Here is a 22,776-nt window from a genome sequence, read left to right on the forward strand (position 1 = left end):
GTCTGTGCTGACTGAGACTGCATTACAGGCTGACTTTGGCAGATGAAATGGGTTTGAATGAGATCCAGCCATTTCCCGCTTGCTTTTCCTAATGGCAGGTTTAGGTGCATAGGTTCTACGTCCAGCTCCACCAGCATCCTCTGTTAGTGCGGGCCTGTCCCTGTTTTCAATAATGGGCAAGTCACTGTCGCTAACGTCTGGATGCACATCCTTAACACATTCTGTTTCTGTGCCACAATTTCTCATATCTGAATAACCTTCCTCAGGTCCTTCACCGTCACTCTCATCTGTGGGTGCTGTCACAGGTAAACTAACACTTTCTGCTGCAAGAGGCAGGTTAGGTACTTCCACAAGCCGGCGAGGGATGACTTCCTCAACAATAACAAAATCAGCCTCCGGTGACTCAGGCTCATCCTCAGCTACAGGCTGTGTAGTGGTCTGTAACCTAGTTCTAGTTCTTGGTTTGGGAACTGGTTTCGCACAAGGTCGCAACTCTGACCTATGAACTCTTTTAATGGGACCTCCCTCAAAAGTTTCAACAGTGTGTGTGGTACCCTGGATGTCAACTACCTTGTAGACTGTTGAGGTCCATGTGTCCTGAATCTTATGTCTACCTGGGGGTCTGTGACGTAGGAAAACCAACTGACCAATGTCCACAGGGGGACAATACACCTTCTCATTTTGCAGTGAGATCCTCTCAGCTGCCTTCTGCTCTGAGTACTCTCTGGCTCTCTCATGTGCCTGTCGGAGTCTCTCCTGATGAACAGACAACCAATCCTGTTTCCTGTCTGACACACACTCACGCCCTAATAAAGCATCTACTGGGAAATGTGGCTGTACCCCGAAAAGCAAATAATAAGGCGAGTACCCTGTCGTGGAATGAGGAGTGACATTATAGGCATATACTACTTCAGACAGATGCTCTGGCCAACGCTTTTTTTCTCTGGTGGGAGTGTCCTTAACAAGTCATGGAGTGTGCGATTGTATCTTTCACACTGACCGTTTCCCTGTGGCCTGTAGGGAGTTGTCCGTGTCTTTTTAACCCCATAGAGTTTGCACAGCTCTGCTATAATTTCACTCTCGAAATTTCGACCTTGGTCTGAGTGCAGTCTCTCTGGGACCCCATATTTCATGAACCACTCCCTGAGCAAAACTTTAGCTGTAGTGTCAGCCTTCTGGTCTTTGGTAGCATACGCTTGTGTGAACTTTGTAAACACATCGGTCACAACAAGGACATTTTCACGGCCATCTGAAGCTGCCTCCAACACTGTAAAATCAACAGCCACCACTTCTAGAGGTCGGGAGGCCAGGAATGCCTGAACTGGAGCATGGATTTTTGGCTGAGGCATCTTGGTCAAAATGCACTGCTCGCAGTTTTTAACCCAGCTTTCAACATCCTCGCATAGCCCTACCCAAAAACACCTCCCTCTTAGCAAGTTTACAGTGCGCTCTATGCCCTGATGTCCCATGTTGTTATGTACATTTTCTAGAACTTGGTCCCTCAAACAACTAGGCACGAGTAACTGCCACACTTCTCCATGACGTGGGTCTGTGATAACCCTGTACAACAACCATTCTCGTTGTTGTATGAATCTCCATTGTTTCAACAATCTTTTCACTTGACTAGACAGGGCTGCTCTCTCTCTGGGACATGGCCTCCTCCCCCGATCCCAAAATGCCCTAAACTCTTTTAGGGTGGGGTCACCGGCCTGAAAACCTACCAGCTCCTCTCTGGTATAACCTGGCAGTGTGGGGGTGTTGCCCTGTTTAGTACCTGTCTCACCAGACCTCGACTCCCCAGCACAGATCTGTCTCACTTTGTAACACTCCAGACCTCTAGAGACAAGACCAGGATCCAGAACTGTTCCTCGCTCAATCAGGTTACACACAGTGATACAGTCGTCAAAATCCGAGTCAGGGTCTGTTTCAGGCTCCCCTGCAAACTCCCGCCTAGAGAGAGCATCTGCGGCGGCATTACTGCAACCAGGACGGTACTTAACCTCGAAATCAAAAACAGACAGTTGCGCTACCCACCTCTGCTCTATAGCACCTAACTTGGCTGTCTTGAGGTGGCAGAGGGGATTGTTATCAGTCAGGACAACAAACTTTGAACCAAGCAAGTAACCCCTGAATTTTTCAGCAACTGCCCATTTTAAGGCAAGCAACTCCAACTGCATGCTACTATAATTTCGGTCATTCTTCTCAGCCTGGCGTAGTCTGCGGCTAGCATATGCTAGGACACGTCTGGTGTCACCTTGCTGCTGACACAATACAGCGCCTAATCCATGCTGACTAGCATCTGTCTCAACTACAAATGGTTGTGTGAAGTCGGCAAAACCCAAAATGGGAGCAGAGGTAAGTTTTTCCTTTAACTGCTCAAAGGAAGAGTCACACTCTGGTGTCCACATATTACAAAACTGGTGACCTACTTTCCCTGTTTTTTTCACACCTGAACATTTGTTGACTAGGTCATGCAGTGGCCCGGCAATCTGTGAGAAGCCTCGAATGAATCTCCTGTAGTAACTACAGAAACCCAAGAACGACTGCAGCTCTTTGGCAGTGGTTGGGACCTTCCAGTTCTTAACAGCAGAGACCTTGGAGGGGTCAGTTCCTATACCTTCTGCTGACACCTGATGACCCAAAAACTTTACTGACTGTTGTAGAAAAGCACACTTCTGCAACTTCACCTTAAGGCCCGTCTCTGCCAGTCTCTTAAACACAGTCTCAAGTCTCTCCAAATGCTGCTCAAATGTCTCTGAAAAAACCAAGATGTCATCTAGGTAGACCAGGAGTATCTGAAAAATGAGATCATTCATAGTAACTTGCATAAGTCTCTGAAATGTAGCTGGACCGTTACAAACACCAAAAGGCATTCTCACGTACTCATACAGACCAAACGGTGTAGTAAATGCAGTCTTAGTCCGATCTCTCTCATGCATAGCTACCTGGTGGTATCCGCTCGCCAGATCTATGGTCGAAAAGAACTTTGCCCCTCTCAGCGCATCAAAACTCTCATCAATTCTCGGGAGCGGGAATGCATCACGTCTTGTCTTTGAGTTGAGTTTCCTGTAATCGACACATAGCCTCAGACTACCATCTGCCTTTCTCACTAGTACTATGGGCGAAGCATAAGCACTAGAGCTTTCTTGAATGACCCCTTTTTTAAGCAGCTTGCCAATATGTTCCCTGACTTCACTGTACTGTGTGGGTGGGATTCGTCTGTATGGCTGTGTTACAGGTATGTCATCTGTCAGATGGATCTCATGTTGTACTTTGTCAGTGTGGCCTAGATCTTCATCTTCTGTTGCAAACACAAAAGAGTACTTCTCCAGTAACAAAGTCAGCTGTGCTTGCTGTTCTGGGCTACCACAAAAATTGAGCTTGCCGAGAATTTCCTGCACATCTGTCGGTGTTTCGGGGTGTTCACTGATACTCACTTGTTCAGTGTCTGCTGAGATTCTCTGGAACTGTACCTCACAAAGCTCATCACTTTTCACACAGTCTACCTGAGTCAAAACCCCTAGCCTAGTCCGTGGCCCTAGCCAGATATCTTCATCAGACATGTTCATGACTCTGACTGGAAAAATGTGATTGCCCGATGAAACCAAAGTAGGCACAACAACCAAACCTCCAGGAACGGGGACACCCACAGACTCCAGCAACAAAAAATAACCATCCTCACTCACTGTCCTGAGTCCCCTAGCCATAACTGTAGCAGCAGATGAAGCAGGTATATGGACTACATCCTTACCAGCTACCCTAGCGAAAGAGAGTCTGTCTGTTGCATGTACTGCATGAAGATGATTAAAAGCCTCTCTCCAATTTGAGTCAAACCTCTCCTGCAGTGTGGTGTCAAACTCAGTGTGTACTAGCTCTCTGCATTTTTTGACAATGTTCATCCCTATTAGACCTGGAACAGAGGAAGAGTGTTCAGAATCTTTAACTATCAGAAAACCTCGCTCTGGGATAGTCAGACCCATGGCTTCTACATCAAGCTCCACATAGCCCATATAGGGTATGTCTAATCCATTGGCTGCAGTGATCTTTAACCACTCAAATGCCGGGTGAATGTCTTCACCTTTCACTGACAGGTGTTCCCTGAAAAAACTCTCAGAAATTGTACTGACCTGGCTACCAGTGTCAAGTAAGCAGGACACTGTAACGCCTCGTAGTTTCACCTCAACAGTTTTACATTCTCCGACTGCACGCTCTAAGATCCTGCTTCTGTCTGGAGTTTGTTTTGGTGAGTCAGCTTCCTCCCCTCGAGTTGTGTGGCTCATGACAACTGAGGGTGCGAGTTTTCCTGCACTACATAAGAACTAGGTGTTGCGTCCCCTTGACCCCCTCTGGCCTGTGAGCATTTTCTTGCAATGTGACCTATGCCTCTACACTTGAAACAGATAGGCTGACCATCTGGTGTGAACTTTGGCTGGGGTCGAGGTCGTGGCTTGGGCTCTAGGAATGTCTGTTGAGTGCTGCGCTTACTCAGTTCACCTACAGCAAAGGCTAGATCAGCAAGTGTTTTGCCTAACTCTGCTAGCTGTTTTTCCTGATGGGCTACTGCTCTCCGAACATCATTTAATGCAGTACCTTGGTCATTGTTTGTTTTAATAATAGAGCACTGGGTTTCTGGAACCTCTGATGTAACTTGGTTGCTCTTTATGACCCTGGGACGATGAGACCTGCTGTCCTCCATCTCCCACAGGAGGGCCTCGTTCCTCACATCTAGAAGACTGCTCTCTGGTTTGTCCCTAACCATTTTCCTGAGTTCACGCCTGAGTGCTGCTTCTCTTAAACCCTCCATAAACCGGTCTCTGAGCACAGTTTTCTCATTAGGTATTACATCTGTGGACTGTTTCACTACAGAGCTCAAAATCTGGGATAGTGCATGGGAGTAGTCACGGAGGTCTTCTCCATCAGTTTGGTTACGGTTGTAAAAGGTCTGCAAAAGCTGTGTGGAACTGTGCTTTTCCCCAAATGCATTGCTCAGGTAAGAGTATAAATCACTGGGCCCCACTGACTGACCCCTCATGCATAGTCGCACGTCTTCATTGGAAGAGGTGCGACTATGCATGAGGGGTCAGGGCCACGCAATAGAGATAGTATATAGTCACATTGTTCTTCTGTTGTTTGCTCTCTGTATCTTAAAACCCTTTCAACCTCTTCAATAAACTCTTCGACAGATCTCCTGTCTGTACCACACTCCCCACTAAATGCTTGGATCTGGCGTTCTCTTGGAACGTAGATGTATGAACGTGTGGGTGCACTGTTATCACTTGCTCTCTGAGCCCTTGCTTCACCATTTAACCTGGTGAGCTCATCTCGCAGTCTGGCGAGCTCTTGCACGGTGGTCTGCATTTCTTCTGTAGCACCTTCACCTATACCCGTTATGCCACCTGAGGTGTGGCCATTATCATTACGTGAACTCCCTTCATCACCAGAATCACTAGACATAATGATATATTAATCTTTACTCAGCCCAGTATAAATGAGGATATTTAGTTCAAAACCTGGTTCAAGGATACTACAAGGACAGTCTTTAACTTGGAGCCTTGCTGAATCTTGGTCTTTGTAGCTGAAGTTAGCGCTGGAGTCTTCTGCGCTGGTACGGCTGAGTCGTGTGACACAGGAAGCACCAGAACCTCGTAGAGCCCCTCACGTCGTCTCTCGCTGTCACCACCTCCACAGCAGGATGGCTTCAGACTCAACACCAACGGACGTCACCAGCAATCTTCACCACTGCCGTATTTTTTTTTTTAGTAAAAATAAGCCACTCTGTTGCCAATTTTTAAAAAAATGGTTTAGCTAACCCCACTCCTGGTACCAAAATTATGTAGCCCGTGGAATTAGATACCACACAGGACACAATTACTTCCGGGGTTCTTGTAGCTTTAATTTTATTGTTTGAACCTTCGAATGCAGATCGTTTTACTGAGTGCATAAATTCCTGTGTCTTTCGAGCAAACAGCTCATAAATGTTCACAGATGTGGCAAGTTTAACAGAAAAGATTTTAAAAAGGGAAATAAATACAACATACAATATACGGTGCAAAATACGGCAGTGGACTATGTACGTTAAACAGGGTTTAACAAAGACATGTGGAACTTCCTGAAGATCGCGCAACTTCTCACTCTGTCAGTTACCTTTAAACAGAATTAAAATGCATATAAAACCTTTACATTTCCCTTACTACCCAAATACAATGGCATGGTGTGGCTTTATGCACGCCAACATTACCTTGTCATGCCTGCAATGGCGAACAGTAGTCGACGGCTCGCGCCCAAAATCACCGAACATCAACTCCAGTAGCGTCTAAATCAAACCATCTTGTCAAATTACCGACATACAATATTGTTTGGAATAATGTTACAGGTATATTTCACAAGATATTTACCTTTACTTACTACGGAGTCAGAGCACCGTCACACCGCAATCTTCAGGCGCTCCACACAAGAAAAAAAAGAAAGAATACCCAAGATGCACTTGGATAACTTGCACGGAGTTACAATAAAAGTCCGCAACACTGCCACTTACTGGTCAAAACATGCAATGACAACCAAAACTATAAAAATACACTCACAATCTGCTTCACAATTTAACTACATCAAATGACATTTTACATGGCTTGACAGTGTAACAATTACATATATTAACAGTTAAACTATACTAAATTTAAGTGGAAAATCATTTAACATATTTAACAGATTTACCACCCGGCTACACTAGTATTGTCTTTGATGTCCATGGCCAACAAGAAATTTTCGAAACGAGCCGTCCATTTCTCCCATCTAGGTCCCAACGTCCCCGGGGCACCTCCATGGATATGAAACGCCGGGTACGCGTCGCCCGACGCGAAAAACTTTGCCATGATGAGATGGCAGATGACTTGGATGAGCTTGTTGATTCGTGCTAGCTAACTCAGCTAATGCAGTTAGCTGAACGTTACTACCCTTTTGTTACTACTGATTAGAGTTCATAATTCAATTCCGCAGTGCAGGTTCCGTCAATCCACAAAGTCCTCGTCGCCATTGTAATGACCTACTTTTCACTCTCACAGATGATAACATCGTTTCTGAATTAGCCGTGGAACTTCGGCATGTTTATTTCGCTCCATGCATAACGTGCACATAATCCGACTGACTCTCGTCTACCTTCCCGCTCCCGTGGCTGCTCTGTTTACTATCACATAACTCCCTGTGTCCTTAAAGGTGTATTCCCCTAATACTGAACATCACAAGGGCCTAACACTATGCAGCGAGAATGCGAGGTTCAACACAAAAGCCAAGATGCAAAACTATTTATTACAAATAATATGAACGTCACAGGGAACAAGGGAACTGCCCATGCAAGTAAATACTAAGTCATAAACCAAAAAGGGACCTCCTAAACTAGTGCAGTAGGATTCTAGACTACCAGGGATATACAGGAACCTAAACTACACTAGACTAATAAATACAGAGGGTGGCACTCACTCCTAACCTGGTGTATATAATAAAGATAGGCTACGTGATGAAGAGTGGGCAGCTTACATATCCACTTGACCCTGCGCGTCAAAACCAAACCAAAACGCTATACCGGGTATAGGTCGTAACTGCTGGACAACAAACAAACATGTAGCAATGGCCAACCAAACAAAAGACAAGACGACATCTCTCGAACACAGGACAGGAGGACATTTAAATAGGCGGACGGATGGCTGATTGGCTCTGGAACAGGTACGCAAACGATGATGGACTGGAAACACCTGGCCAATCATGGACGGGCACCTGCTGGATGAGAGGGAGGAGGAGGGGGAGGAGGACCCACACTGGAAGACAAACACAGAACACATACAGGACGATGGGCGTAACACTCTTCGTGCTGTATTTCTTATTTGATTTTCAGAACCATTTTCCCTAACCTGTATCTCTTGATCAGTGTAGCCCATTTCTTCTTTCTTTTTTCCCCCTCATCTGGGATTTAACCGAATACATAATCAAGCCTTTATCTGCCAAAAAAAAAAATGCACAATTTTGAAATTTCTCAAATTTTTTGTTTTTTGCAAGAATTTTTTAATTTGGCGTGCATCATAGTACTCTTGTGTTACACTTTTAAGAATGACGCGATGGCCGGTTCTTGTGTTGCATATTAATTTTCCTTTTTATTCCTGTTGGAACATAAACAAACACAACATCAGTCCTGGCGTCTGTGTATTATTCGTGCGTCTGACGTCTCACTCTACTAGTGACAGGCATCAGTCACCGATACCTTACACCTACAGCTAGTGACAGGCGTCTAGCAACACACATATTACATATTAAACAAACCAAAAACACTCAAAATACAGCCATGTGATCATGTCACAAACACCTTTGTAGCAACTTTGTACTTTGTGTATTTATATCCAATGAACTTATTGTAATCTCTATTTATTACCATATTAACTGTTTAACCTTTTAACTTATTACTGTTTTTAAGTCTATTTATTATTCTCTTTAACCCAATGGTCACAAAACATAACAATGAATTTGAATACTGTAGCCGTGTGATGTAAAGGGGAACTCTTATTTTGTAACAGGAAACGATATACAGTTTTCCTGGCCAACAATTGGTCAGAGCCGCAGTGAAAGCGGGCTTTTACTGTTAGCAACTGTTATTAGCTTCCACTCGTTTACACATCAATTAATAACAGTTCACAACACACCTTAGCATGGGCTAACTAGAAAACACCCTCATTGATAGTTGTTTCATTCGCTATTGTACATTTCTTTCACACACAGTTTCATAGTTCGTTTCCAATTTCATAGATTAGACTGATCCGCCCGGGTAGCGGGAATGACCAAACCGCCTTTATCAAGTGCGTCTACATTCAAAGCTAGTTAGTTACTCCACATCACACTCACAGTCTAAGACCTTAGCAGTTATTATCTCGCTTTCATATATTTTTCTGTTTCTGATATCTGATTATCTTACCTGTTGGAACATAAACAAACACAACATCAGTCCTGGCGTCTGTGTATTATTCGTGCGTCTGACGTCTCACTCTACTAGTGACAGGCGTCAGTCACCGATACATTACACCTACAGCGCCCCCTGTTGACCATGTGTTCCAACCATTTAAGACAGAACCAGAAATACTAGAAATTAATAGAAATCACATGAACAACATTGAAGCAGTAATTTTAACATATTTTAAAGTCTTTCGCTTTTTTATAAGGAGTTTTAATTTTAAATGGGGGGCAAGATATTTTAATCTTTTTCATGCCAATGTCTATGAAAACACTCAGTGACACACTTGCTTTGTTGCACCTGACAACTGGGAGGGGGTGCGAGTCTGGCTGTCTACACCACCATCCTCCTCCTCAAACTCACCTTCAGACGTTTGTACCTCTTGTTGCTTTTTCTTTAATACAGGTACCTGGCTGTCTAGACCACAGTCCCCTTCCTCCTCCTCCTCCTCCTCCTCCATACTCAACTCAACCTCAGACAGTTGTTCCTCGTGCTGCCTGCCTCTCTCCCTTGTTATTGCTCCTTTTTGGGGCTTGAGAACCACTCGTTTTAACTGCCTGCTTTCTCTTCAGTACAGGAATCTTACAGACTTTTTCTTCCTCCTTCAAATCCTCGTCGCTGCTCAACACTACACCTTCTGCAGCTCTGCCTGTAGTGTGTGATGCCGCTGCCTGTGCACTTTGTGCCTCGTTTTCATCATTTATGTTTTTTTTCTTTTTAGACGTTTCACTCTGTTTAGGTGGTTCCGTTTTGTCAGTGTAGTCTGGACTCTGTCCCTTTTCTGTTGTCTCTTCGATGTTCTGCCTGGTTTTACTCTGTTTGTTTCCTCTCTCTTCTTCACTCTGCGTTTTGTCCTCAGAGGAGTGTTTCTGAGGACAGGACCGAACCAAATGACCCTCTCTTCCACAGCCAAAACACTTCAAGGTCCCGGAGTTTACAAAACTCACGTAATCAAAATCATCTACCTTCACCTTAAAAGCCACATCCAGTGCTTCGTCTTTGTCATTCAGGATCATTTGAACCTGTCGTCTGTGTGAAATTACACGTCGCACCAGCAGTGATTTGCAGCCAGATGACAGCTTCCTGACCGACGAAACTACTTTCCCATACCTTGACAGCGAGACAGAACATCACCGGAAATGAACGGCGGGATGTTGGAAATGGTGACTCTTGTGGACGGCGTGGTGAGCGGTGACGCCGACACGAAGCTGTCATTAACAACAACCGGCTTCCACCACTTCGTTCGCTTTGGCTACAACGTCGACAACAGTCACCACAGCGCCGTTCAATCTAGCAGCAGATTTAACGCTGCTGTGACCCACAACCTCCCCCACTGCCAGAGCACAGTCCTCCACCCAACATGGGAAACCAGGCGACACTTTATATAGCCATGCTGTCTGGCGAGTTTGGGAAACTCCATACCGACGTTTAGCACGCCGACTTCAAACACACACACACACACACACACACACACACACACACACACACACACACACACACACACACACACAAACCCCCTTCAAACCTCCTTATATGCACACGCTAAACCAGTAACCCTACAAAACGCACTATGTACAATATTTACAAGGAAAAATAAAGATAGCAAAAAGATAGAAAACGCCCACAGCCGCTCTGATACGTCTGCTCAGCACGCTCACTCGCACTTGCGAAAGAGGGAGAGAGAGAGTGAGTTCGTGCTCGGGTGCTGTGATTATGCCTCCACTTTAGCTTTCATCACTTTTTCTGTATTTGCACAATTTTTTCTAGTAGTAACTACCATCCATACTGTGGCGGACGTAGAAGCAACCACAAAGGTAACTGTGCAGCCCCTTTATTGAACTCACACAGAAACAAGAATTTACCGAAATGTGACACAATACATGGGAGTCATCAACTCGAACAACAAAGTTGTTCAGGGTTTCAGTTACAAGGTTACACAACACAACAGAATGACAACTGCAATTACACCACAACAAATAGTAATCACATAAACACATAAAACCACATAAAACACTTACAAAACATTTAATAACAACTGACAATCTGCACGCAGTGCCTGATGGGTAAAACAGGACATTTGGCACAATTCTGACGTGGTAGCAACTTCGCTACATTACCCCCTCCAGCGTGTCGCCTGTCCTCAGCCGACAACAAAGTCCCTATAGCGAAGGGGAAGCCGTCTCCGCCGCCGCGGGGGCACGGGTCCCTGTTCCCCACTGTCTGTCCGGTTGGTAGGGCCTGTGGGTGTAGGAGGGACCGTCCCGGGTGGGCTAAACTGATCTACAGGTTCTTCAGCCAAGGGGCGGTAAGGTGCCAAACGGCCCCGGTGCAGAACTACCACCCGCCCCGGGACACACAGTTTCACCCGGTACACAACATCCGAAAGCTGCTCCAACACCTCACAGGGCCCCACCCACTGGCTGGCGAGCTTGGGGGAGACCCCTCTCTTCCGGGTTGGGTTGAAGACCCACACCTTTGCTCCTGGGGTGAAGGAGCGGCCCTGACAACGAGTGTCATATGCCCGCTTTTGTTTTGCACCTGCCTGTTCCTGATGCTGCCGAGCAAACTCATGTGCCTCGGCCAGACGTTGATGGAGGTCCCGCAGGTACTCGAAACCGGGTATCTTGGGAAGGTCAGTACCCGGGGGCGTGCCAAAGGCTAAGTCCACAGGGGTCCGCAGTTCTCTCCCGAACATGAGCGCGGCCGGTGTACACCCAGTACTTTCTTGTACTGCCGACCGGTACGCCCAGAGGACCAGGGGTAGATGACAGTCCCAGTCTCGCTGGTCCCGTGAGGTGACAATAGCGAGTTGTGTGGTGAGCGTTCGATTGAACCTCTCCACCAGTCCGTCGCTCTGGAGGTGGAGGGGCGTTGTCCTGGTCTTCTTCACCCCCATGCGTTGACACACGTCAGCGAATACCTGTGCCTCGAAGTTCCGCCCCTGATCGCTGCGTATTTATTCGGGCGCACCGAACCGACAGAACATCTCACACACCAGCCGCTCGGCTGTAGTGGCAGCGCTCTGGTCTGGGACCGCATACGCCTCGGGCCATTTGGTAAAGTAGTCCATGGCCACAAGGACGTACCGGTTTCCGTTGTCTGTGGTGGGAAATGGGCCAAGAAAGTCCACACCGACCCGTTCCATGGGGGCCCCCACCTGATAGTTTTGTAGAGGGGCATGGGAGCGTCTGGTTGGTCCTTTCTTGGCAGTGCAGGCATTACAACAGTGCACAAAAAGTTCAGTGTCATGCCTGCATCCGGCCCAGTAGAACCGTTGGCGCAGTTTGTTCAGCGTCTTTGCCACCCCATAGTGACCTGCCCCCACCGAGCCGTGGGCTGCCCGTAGCACTCGTTGGCGCCAGTCCTTGGGCACCAGTAACTGCCACACACTTCTTCCCGGCCCGGCGCTTGCAAGACCCGGTACAACAGTCCATCACGCCGGGCCAAGGTGGCCCACTGGGAAAAGTAGGCCTTGGTCTCTACCGACATGGCAGAGACAGCTTGCCAGTGGGGGCGTGCCTTGGCGTCGACCCACTGTCCCACCCTGGCCAGGGTGGGATCACTATCCTGCGCTGTTTGCCACTCCTGCTTGTCCATTGCCATCAGTCACGCCTCCTCTGGCTCAACCTGCCGCGTGGTGGACACTTGGAGGATTGCTCTGTCTCGCTCCTCTTGGCGCCCACAATGTCTACAATCCTTGCAGGGACGACGGGAGAGGGCATCTGCATTGCTGTGCAGGCGCCCAGCTCGGTGCTGGGTCTCGAAGTCGTAGCTCTGCAGCTCCTCAATCCACCTTGCCACCTGGCGTTCGGGCTCCTTAAAGCTGAGCAGCCAGATCAGGGCCGCATGATCCGTCCGCAGGAGAAAGGTCTGGCCATAGAGATAGGGCGAAAATGATTGAACGCCGCGACCACCGCCAGGAGCTCGCGTCGTGTAACGCAGTAATTGCGTTCAGGGCGGCTCAAGACACGACTGTAGTAAGCCACCACTCTCTCTCCCCCAGCAACTTCCTGAGACAGGACGGCCCCCAGCCCCACATTGCTGGCGTCTGTGTCCACGATGAAGCGGCACTTAGGATCAGGAAGGGCCAGGATGGATGCAGTGATCAAGGCAGTGCGGAGCCGGGCAAAGGCGGCTGCACAGTTGTCGTCCCAGTGGAACTCCCGTCCCTTCTCGGTGAGACGGTGTAGGGGACTGGCAATGGAGGCAAAGTTGCGGACAAAACGTCGGTAGTAGGAGACGAGCCCCGTGAAGCTGCGCACCTCGCTGACGTTTCGCGGAACTGGCCATTTCTCGACCGCCTCCACCTTAGTAGGATCAGGGGCCACGCCCTCTGCCCCCACTACATGGCCCAAAAACTTAGTCTCACGTCGAAGGAGGTTGCATTTCTTGGGGTGCAGGCGCAGGCCCGCCCCCCGAATGGCTTGGAAGACCTGACGGAGGTTCTCTAGGGCCATCTCGAAGTCAGCGGCATGAACCAGAAGGTCATCAAGGTAAACCACGCACCGGTTGCGGGGAATGTGAGCCAGCACCCTCTTCATTAGTCTCTCGAACGTGGTGGGGGCATTGCAGAGACCAAAGGGCATCACACGAAACTGCCAGAGTCCCTGACCGATGGTGAAGGCCGTCTTGGGTCTGGCTTCTGGTGCCAGCTCCACCTGCCAGTAACCGCTCCGTAGGTCAAGTGAGCTGAACCACTGTGACCCTGCGATGTGGTCCAGAGCGTCGTCAATGCGGGGCAAGGGGTAGGAGTCCTTGCGAGTTGCATTGTTCAGCCGACGAAAGTCCACACAGAACCTCCAGGTGTCATCTTTCTTTTTGACCAGGATGGCAGGGGCGGCCCAAGGGCTATTGGATGGCTCTATCACCCCGGCCGCAGCCATCTCTAGAATCATCCGCTCTGCAGCTTCACGCTTGGCAAGCGCTAACCGGTAGGGTCGCAGTCTAATGGGTGGGGTTGTACCAGTGTCGATTGTGTGCTGCACCAGGTTGGTCTGGGTGCACTCCTCTTCACGTGCAGCGAAAATCTCAGCGAACTGTTGGAGCAGGTCTTTCAGCTGTTGACTCTGCTGAGGGTCCAGCCCTTCACTGCTCCGCTGATACAGATCCTGGATGGCGGCAACAGTGTCCGGCGAGGGTGTCTGAGGAATGGTAGCCTCAATGAGGGTCGTCGTCATTGTTGGTGGGCTGGGCAGTGTCGTCATCCCCTTGGTTGGCAGTGGAGGTGGGGGCGGCGGCGGCGGCATGGTGACAGGTGGAGTTGGCTGGATGTGGACACGTCCCACCTTCCTCTCTGGACGGCGCCGGAGGGCCAGGGTCTCTGTGCCAAGGTGAATGGCATTACTCGACACATCGACCAGAGCCCCCCAGCGAGTCAGCAAATCTAGACCGATGATGCAAGGGTCTTGTATTTCAGCCAACCAAAACTCGTGGGTGGCTGCAACTTTCCCTGCCCGCACCTGCAGTGCTCTCTTCCCCAGCATGCTGGTTAGTTCCCCAGTCACAGTTCTGATTTTAAAGGTGGTGGGCCTCCACTCTGTCTCTGGCAGCACCCCTGGACGCACAATGGAGATGGTGGACCCTGTGTCCACAAGGGTCCAGCAGCGGTGTCCACCAATGGAGCAACAAAGATAGAGACCGTGTGCGTGGCCCACTCTGCCGATCTGGGAAGAGTTCTTAATGGGGGATATGGTCGGTTGGCTGTGTGGGGCCATTACAGCCTCCACCCTCTCTGCCTCTTCCAATGCAGTCTTGAAGGCTGTAGGTGCCGTGATGTGGAGGTGCTCCTTCAACCTCTCTGGGGTGAGCCCCTGGATGAAGGCACTCAGGGCTAACTCGTCATGAGCTGCTGGATCAAAGGTGGGGTAGCCACGATGTGCAAAGAAGTGCACGTCTGCTGCATAGGTTCCCAGGGTCTCGCCCTCTTGGCGGCGCCGGCGGGCCAGTCGGTCTCGCATGCTGTCAGTAGAGACCCGTTGACCAAAGCGTCGGTCTAAAGCAGCGGCCAGTGTCTCGTAATCCTGCTGTTCTGACGGCATAAGGTCGAGAAATACCTGCAGCGCATTCCCTTCGAGCGCCAGGGCAACATGAGCAGCAGTGTCTTGGGTGCTCCACTGGTTGTGACTTGCTACCAGTTTCACCTGAGCTAGGTATGGCTCCAGGGCTGTGATGCCCGCATACCCTGGGAGCTTGAAGATGCTTGGGGATGGCAGCATCACATTAGCAGGGGGTGCTGGGGTTGTAGTGACGTTGGTCAGCGAAGTGGTGACGGTGACCGGTGACGTAATGGCGGCGGCCGGCGGCGACATGGCGGCTGTTGATAGTGGATGGGCCGTGGCCGGCACCGGCGATGAGACGGCGGTGGAGACGGCGGCGGCTGGCGATGACATGGTGGCGGCTGGCGGCTGCATGGCGACTGTTGAATTCAGAGTAGGCCGCGACTTCTCGGCGGCAGTTACCGCCTCCGAATCGCTGAACCGGCCGGCCGTGTCGGGTCCTGAAGGACTGGGAGCGCTGGCTCCGTCCGCCCTTCCTCCGCGGGACATCTTCTTCCGAGCGGCGATGCTCTCTCCCGGGAAAGCTATTTTTCCAGACACTCGGTGAAGCCTTCAATCTACCGGAGTTCTACGTCAAAGCTTCTTCTTGACGTTGCCATCTTCGATTTGTGGGTATTGGCTGCAATCCTACTTCTGACACCAGAGTGGCGAACGTAGAAGTAATGACCAAGATAACTTTGCAGTCCCTTTATTGAACTCACACAGAAACAAGAACTTACCGAAATGTGACACAATACATGGGCGTCATCAACTCGAACAACAAAGTCTTTCAGGGTTTCAGTTACAAGGTTACACAACACAACAGAATGACAACTGCAATTACACCACAACAAATAGTAATCACATAAACACATAAAACCACATAAAACACTTACAAAACATTTAATAACAACTGACAATCTGCACGCAGTGCCTGATGGGTAAAACAGGACAATTGGCACAATTCTGACGTGGTAGCAAATTCACTACAATACTTTACCGCTCATCAAAGACTGTGAACGTATATGTGTCTGTGCGAGTGTGTGTATGTCCACTGCAGTACCTTTACACTCTCTCCCATTTCACCATGCATGTACGCGCGCGTGTGCGTGCGTCGTGCGCGTGTGTGTGTGTGTGTGTGAGAGAGAGAGAGAGAGAGAGAGAGAGAGAGAGAGAGAGAGAGAGAGAGAGAGAGAGAGAGAGAGAGAGAGTGTGAGTGTGTTTTTACTCAGTGATTACAACTCCATGCTTTACCTCCATCACAAGCTGTTTGGTTTCCATGGTGAGAAAATCCTCGTCTCTGTTAAGCTACTGGCAGCACACTGCAGCCTTCTTCTTCCCTACTTTCATTTCTCCCTGTCTGTTTAACTCTCTTTCTCTTTTTAGGAAGTTATTGGGATTTTCTCTCCATTTTGTGTCGCCATCTCATACCAGTAGCCAGTAGCTTTGTTTCTCTCTGTCCCTTTCGCCGTCTCGCTTTCACTCTGGGTTAGGATCCATCTTGTCCCCATCTCTTTCATTTTACATTCTTCCCCCTTTTCTCTCTCATCTTGCTGTCCAGATGATTCTCTCTGTTTTTCCTCCCTCCCTTCATTCTTTCTTTTTTCTTGCTTTCTTCCTTCCTTTCTTTCTTTCTTTCTTTCTTTCTTTCTTTCTTTCTTTCTTTCTTTCTTTCTTTCTTTCTTTCTTTCTACCTCCTTCCATTCCATCCCACTCTTTCCACCCTCCTTTCCTCTGCTGTCACCCTTCTCCCTTTATCTCCAGTGTGTTTCTGGTCTGTCCTGCTATGTTCTGTTCAGTTCCTTGGTCTGGCCCGGTCTCATTATGGCTTTAATTGGCAGCAGACTTCCTGTTAGAGAGCTGATGACTACCTAGCACACTGTGGATAGACAGAAAGAGAGCGAGAGACGAGAGAGACTTGGCATTTAAATATATATTTTATTTACACCACAGTATAAAAATCCTCCATTCCCATCATGTCAACATTAAACTGGTACGTGAACACAGCCTTGCTATTGAAAAGGGGAGACACAGGACGACCTGGCTCCCTGCAGAGCAAAGGCCGTGTTGTCACTGCACCCTCAGGGAGTCTGAAACAGAGCTACACTTTCTCACCACATGTGAAAAAATGTAAACATCTTAGAGGAGCACATTTTAAACAATTCCAACTAATAACAACATATTTTCTTAACCTACCAAATGAAGAAAAACCACTTTATTTCATTTTGTTTTATTTTTTGGTACTCTGTTGACCTGTTTTGCTGTCACCTGTTTTGGCAACATTGTAATTAATGCAGTCATGCCAATAAAGCATCATTGAATTGAATTAAATTGAATTGAATTGAGAGAGAGGGGGTGTATATATATATAGAGAGAGAGAGAGAGAGAGAGAGAGGAGAGGAGAGAGAGAGAGAGAGAGAGAGAGAGAGAGAGAGAGAGAGAGAGAGAGAGAGAGAGAGAGAGAGAGAGAGAGAGAGAGAGAGAGAGAGAGAGAGAGAGAGAGAGAGAGAGAGAGAGAGAGAGAGAGAGAGAATGTGGCGATAACAGAGAAAAGAGGGAACAGGACAGGAGATTGCCAGAGGATCAAATGACGAGTTAACCTGAGCTGAGATGAGAGTGGAGGAAAGGAGGAGAGGGGGATGGTCTTCAATGCCAGATATCTGAATAGAGATGCATTTCACCAATGTTGTACCTACAGTGCAGATGTGTACATACAATGGGAATCAAATCTTTACCAATGTGAGTGACAGGCTCTACCTGCATCAGACACTACTGCTGGGTAAACAACGTAAAAAAAACAATCTGTTGAATTGTTAACCTAACAATGAACTTGAATGTGGAATATACATTTTCATTAAATAGTACATATAATTTTTGAGGAAAAAACACAAATTAAGCCAACATGTGTAACCTCATGATGCCTTGCATGTGAAGACATTCTATAGCTTTGGATCATAAGTGTCAGGGGAATTCAAAAACACTTTACAAAACTGCAGAAAATCCTTACCAAGGCACTAGTAGTAAATAAATAAGGAGCAAACTGTTAGTTAACAAATAGCTACAAGTTCCTGAATAACTCTGAATCAAGTTTTCTATAGTAGATAATAAGTTCTATAAAGAGACAATGTTATGCTTTTTTTATCGTTCCTGTAGTGTGTCATATGCATGGAAGTGCATGTAAAATGTGTGCAGAGTTACAAAGGCCAAAGACCATGCCAAAGTGCGCCATTCTTTCCGACAGAAAACACTGCTGCTGAGCTGCCTGAAGTGCCTCGTTTGTAGTCCATCTTTTCCCCCCGTTACTTATCTACGTCACTATGTAACACAATTTCAATAATGCCCGCCTAAGCGGCTAGTTTGGCCCGCCCTCAAACAAGGCTACGTAGAGCGGAAGGCTAGGTAACAAGGCTAGGTAGAGCGGAAGGCTAGGTAACAAGGCTAGGTTGAGCAGAAGGCTAGGTAACAAGGCTAGGTAGAGCGGAAGGCTAGGTAACAAGGCTAGGTAGAGCGGAAGGCTAGGTAACAAGGCTAGGTAGAGCGGAAAGCTAGGTAACAAGGCTATGTAGAGCGGAAGGCTAGGTAACAAGGCTAGGTAGAGCGGAAAGCTAGGTAACAAGGCTAGGTAGAGCGGAAGGCTAGGTAACAAGGCTTGGTAGAACGGAAAGCTAGGTAACAAGGCTATGTAGAGCGGAAGGCTAGGTAACAAGGCTAGGTAGAGCGGAAAGCTAGGTAACAAGGCTAGGTAGAACAGAAAGCTAGGTAACAAGGCTATGTAGAGCGGAAGGCAAGGTAACAAGGCTAGGTAGAGCGGAAGGCTAGATAACAAGGCTAGGTAGAGCGGAAGGCTAGGTAACAAGGCTAGGTAGAGCGGAAAGCTAGGTAACAAGGCTATGTAGAGCGGAAGGCTAGGTAACAAGGCTAGGTAGAGCGGAAAGCTAGGTAACAAGGCTAGGTAGAGCGGAAGGCTAGGTAACAAGGCTTGGTAGAGCGGAAGGCTAGGTAACAAGGCTATGTAGAGCGGAAGTTGGAAAGAGTTTGGTTACTGCGTATCGCCGTGTCGGGAAGACGCTGCTTTTTTTCTGTGCGAAGGCAAATTCGCTATGTATGGACTTTCAAAGGAAGACGAAATGAAGAATAAGTGGTTAAAATTAGTTTTTACCACCCACTATTCCCCAGCAATACAACCACAACCTTTTATTGTGTTCCCTTCATTTTACCGAGGACTGCTTCCTGCGCCAGGCACAGTTAAACGCTGGATTTTCGACGTGGTTGCTCATGGAAGACGGAGCAGCTCCCACCCTGTTAGGGCAATCTGGAGATTCGGGATCACAACCTGTAAGTGTGCTTTATTAGTTGTAGATTTGCTATGTTTAAAACAAACACGTTAGCTACTACCGAGTGTTGAAGTGCGGAGTTGTTGGTTGTGGCTAAATTGACCTTAAACTGTATACCCAATGCAAAAGCTAGCTAACGTTGTAGTGTTTAAATGCTTTTGTTAATCAGCAGTAGGCCCACTTTTACCTAAAAATATGCTGAAATATGGCGATGGTTTTTCTATCACAATATATTGAACAGTGTTCAAGTGTGGAGGTGGATTTAATTATACAAGCTGTAATGTTACGGCTGCAATCCACTTTAGATTGGCTAACTTGATAGCTAATTTGGGGGCGTGTATATGTTCCCTCAGCACTATTTCATTAAACTACCCAAAATGCTTACCCTAACCTAACCTTAACCGATAGCTAACCTATTCTATAGCTAATCCACAATGCTGAGGGAACATAGGGATAAACCCGTAAATGAAAGTTGATAATACCCCCAGTATTTTTCTACCTCCTCTTAAGGTGGACATAGCCAGCGTTCTTTATTTGTTGTAATTGTTACGCCCCTCACCGCTGTTCTCCTTTCATAACACTGCCGACAGAAAGGTTGCATAGACCAATTCCAGCAAAATATGACTAACTTTGATTTACAACATGCCTTTTACTTGGAGGCCATTTACCACAGTGTAGTTCAAGTTCAAAAAACTTGTCATTGTGCAATCACAACGAAATTGCTATTGTGTCAACCTCAAATGGTGCATACAAAGAATAAATAAGACAGGAAAGAGAAAAAATATAAAATAAACAATAAAAAGTACAGAAACAATTTAATGTATTAAACACAATAAATGCTAAAATACAACTAATGAGGTGTAAAAACATCAGCAGCAAAAATGTAGTAAAGGTGCAGTGTGACATATATAAAGTGGCTTTAAGTTACTTGTAATTAAATATTGCAAATATTGCCCATGCCCAATGCTGGCAGCGTATTGGTCTTGTTAGACTGAGGATATGTCTGAGTTCAATATTCCCACAGCTTTTGGAAAGAAACTGTTTTTCAATCTATTTGATCTGAAGTGCCTACCTGATTGGAAGAGCTGAAACAGATGGTGTCCAGGGTGCGTGATATCTTTTATGATGTTCTTAGCCCTCCTCACACAGCGAGTGTCGCGAATATGTTCTAGTGAAGGCCACTCAATGTCAACAATGCCATGTGCTGTTTTCACGACATGCTGAAGGGCTTTTTGTCAGCTTTGGTGTAGCTGCTGTACCAGGCTGTCATGCAGTTTGTCAGGATGCTTTCTGTGGTGCATCTATAAAAGTTGAGAAGCTTTTTGGGGGGATTGGCTCTCCTTAGCCTCCTCGGAAAATCAAGGCATTGTTGTGCCTTACCCTCCACTGCTGAGGTGTTGTCAGCCTAAGAGATGTTTCCTGTGACGGTGACTCCTGAGGTACACAACTGATGATGTGTCCTGGTAGTGGCAATGTCACCTTGGCAGACATCTCCAGTTTAATCTCCACTGAATCTGTTGCAGTGCAAACACTAGGGATTTTAACAACCAGTCCTTTTTTGAATCTTGAATATCTGGAGTAAACCAGTGACCGCTGCGAAAGGGCAGCTGACAATCAGGGGAAGACCAGATGACGGCCTGGAAAGACTGCTGACAGGAGGGAATAGACCCCAACGGGGCTGGTATGGGCTAGCGACTCATACTAGCAGGACCCAGCGCTAGTTAGCGTTCCTGGATCCACCCAATATTGCTACAAAAACTTTAAGGAGAAGAATACCCCCAGAGTCTGCGAGAGCGGGGGCGCAAGATGATTCACAGGTGGATCACACGGTAACGGAACAAGGAAAGGATTTGACAACGAGTCGGACGACCAGCACTGCAACCGATGGATCATCAGCACTGGCAGGACAAAAGCTGCACAGCTGCATCAGTGGCTGGTCAAAGGTTACATCAGTGAAGGGTCTCAAGATCCATCAAGGCAAAAATAAGTGCCTTAGTGAGCTCAGTAAGGGGCCTCGCATTGACCAATACTTTTTAAGAAGTAGGCCAAATCAGTCGAGTGAATCCCGGGAGGCAGGGGAACCCCCACAGTCCTCAGGGTTTCAGCACCCCAGACGAAGCTCAACTTTGCATAGACCCTCCAGTGGACTCCGGTCTGGAGCCCGGCCAGCCACAGCCAGCAGCAGAGAGGAAGATGGAAGGAAGAAAACCTCAAATCCTGTGGCCCAAGTCCAGCCAGAAGATTGAGTGGGAGACCATCAACTCTGACGTTGTCCTCTTACTAGAAGGTCAAAAGGGAACAGTTGAAAGAAAACTGGAGAACATGGGAACATTTACAGCTATGGCGTAGAGAGATTTGGGGTAAAGGAGACGATATCCAGTAGGCAGAAGGACCCTTCAACCCAGCCCAAATCCAGGAGGCAGTGGGAAATTGACAGGTTGGTGAAGGATAGAAGACAACTGAGGAAGCAGTGGAGGAAGGCCACAGAGGGAGAGAGGGTTGGGCCTGACGCACTGCAGGCTGAAATAAAGCAGCGCTTGACAAAGCTGCGAAGAGCAGAACACCTCAGACGACAGCATAAGAGGAAAGAACGGGCTAGGACTCGTTTCTACAGCAACCCTTACAGCTTTGTCAAGAGCCTTTTTGACAGCAAGAAAAATAGAGCCTTAGAGTCCCCATACGAGATCTGGAAGAGCACCTAAAGAGGACCTACTCTGATGTCCGGAGACATGAGCCAGTCACCATCCCAGATGACATGCCACCAATTCACCCACCTGACCACCATATGGACATAAGACCCCCCACATGGAGCGAGGTGGAGAGGACAGTAAAGCAGGCAAGATCGATGTCAGCTCCTGGGCCCAATGGTATTCAGTATAGACTCTATAAGAATACTCCTGGAGTCCTGAAATACCTCTGGAAACTGATGAAAGTGGCATGGCAGAAAAGAGTCATACCCAGGGCATGGCGAAGAGCAGGAGGCATTCTGATCCCCAAGGAAAAGAACTCTTCCTGCATCAGCCAGTTTCGCCAGATCAGCCTTCTTAATGTAGAGGGAAAGATATTTTTTAGTGTGATTGCCTAAAGGCTCTCCACATTCCTGCAAAGAAACAACTTTGTCCATACATCAGTGTAGAAAGCCAGGATCCATGGTTTCTCAGGATGTCTGGAGCATGCTAATATCATCTGGCACCAGATACAAGCTGCCAAGAAAGAACGGAGAGAACGGCACGTGGTTTTCTTAGACCTTGCCAACGCTTTTGGATCAGTTCCTCACAAGATCCTGTGGACGGCGTTTGATTTTTTCCATGTCCCCAAAAATATCACAGAGTTGGTCAAGACCAATTTTCAGGATCTCCAGTTCTGTGTCACAACACAGAACACCACCACCACTTGGCAACATCTGGAAATAGGCATT

General features: G+C 47.7%; 1 pseudogene; it reads right to left on the reverse strand.

Moving 5' to 3' along the window:
• Nucleotides 1-11,669: 11,669 nt before the first annotated feature.
• Nucleotides 11,670-22,776, reverse strand: part of LOC130119765 (uncharacterized) — a 45,316-nt pseudogene continuing 34,209 nt past the window's right edge.

Source organism: Lampris incognitus, chromosome 10, assembly GCF_029633865.1.
Source record: "Lampris incognitus isolate fLamInc1 chromosome 10, fLamInc1.hap2, whole genome shotgun sequence".
In the NCBI taxonomy this organism is placed as follows: domain Eukaryota; kingdom Metazoa; phylum Chordata; class Actinopteri; order Lampriformes; family Lampridae; genus Lampris; species Lampris incognitus.